We start from the raw sequence: 1,434 nt of genomic DNA, 5'->3' as shown, positions 1-1,434 counted from the left end.
GGACTGGGAGCTCATTCTGGGACCCTTGCCAGCAATAAGCACGGCAATACTACTTTGTATTACACCAGTTTGCTTCTTCATTGCTTTGTGCAGCTAGGTTGGAACTTTGTGAGGCAAAGATTGCATCTTATTCATCTCTGCTTTCCAATCAGTCTGTACTATTTTAATAAATGTCAATTGAATTAAGCATAACTTTGGAATTGCCGTAGTTTTTAGGTGGCAAATCCATTAAATCTTTTGGAACATCCCCTTTACTATTTATTTAACATATGTTTCTGGGACTGAAATTGTTTTTACATTTTAATAAATGTTACATTACTGTTTGTTGAAATTTATACATCTGATACTAAATACCAAATTATGGTTTTTATTTGAAATGTAACTGATTTTTGGTTCTTTTGAACCATTTTTTAAAATAACTCTCGGACCTGTAATCCTCTAACTAGCATTCTGGCTTTAAAAAAATTTTGAGGGGATATCCGGGATCGATTTTTTTGAAGAGTGTCAATTCCACATGAAATATCTTGGGAATTTGGGGGAAAATTCTGTGTTCATATGTGACTGAATTAGAAAACAAAATGAAATTTCTCCTTACCTCATAATATCAGCCAGCCTTCCTAAATCCTGAGCACTTGAGTAACTGAATTTCATAAAGAATGCTTGAAGTAAGGTAAAAAACGGAGAAACCAGTGTCCCATGTGAAGCACTTATGAATCACATCCATACACCTTTTTCCTGGGAAAAGACACCCAAATCATCTACTTCTCCTCTTCTCTCACTTCAATCCATGGCCAGGAAGTGACACCCTTGGTATAGAGAAACAGTAAGAAACAGGTCTGATGTGTTACCAGGCTCAGAAAAAGGGTATTTAGAGAGTGGTTGATGGCTTGTCCCATTTTGTCCTCATGGCCTGTGGTTTCTCTCAACCTATGGGAACAAGAAGAATTACTGAAATTAGTCACAATCTTTGAGCACCTAGCATTGTGTTTGTCACACTCTGACCTGCCCACAAATATTGAATGAAAAAGGAACGAAAACATACTTGGCAATTTTTGTCATGAATTACATCTGGTTGAGGTTTTTGGAGTTCACAAATCTTGGCCAAAAGATGAGGAGAGTAGGGGAGAGAAGAAAAACTGAGTCAGGGTAATACATCCAAAAAGAATGAATATTGGGTTTAAAAGACATTTCCAGAACTTTAGTTACATTGTAATTGCTTTAATATAGTCCCTTAGATTCTTCAACATGTTGCTTCTGCTCTGGTCTCTTGCACCATCCTGTTCTTTTGTTCAGTTTATTGGGAAATACTTGAAAAGTGTTCATTGTGCCTAGGGCATCACCAGAGGCTCTGGGAAGACAGGTAAAAGATAGGACCCTGGTGCTTTGGAGCCTACGTTCTGTTTATCCAGACACCTGGTTAGTGACATTTTCCAT

The sequence above is a fragment of the Eubalaena glacialis genome, chromosome 12 (genome assembly GCF_028564815.1).
Source record: "Eubalaena glacialis isolate mEubGla1 chromosome 12, mEubGla1.1.hap2.+ XY, whole genome shotgun sequence".
Taxonomy (NCBI): domain Eukaryota; kingdom Metazoa; phylum Chordata; class Mammalia; order Artiodactyla; family Balaenidae; genus Eubalaena; species Eubalaena glacialis.
The sequence above is the reverse complement of the archived record's forward strand: the minus strand, read 5'-3'. Positions refer to the sequence as shown.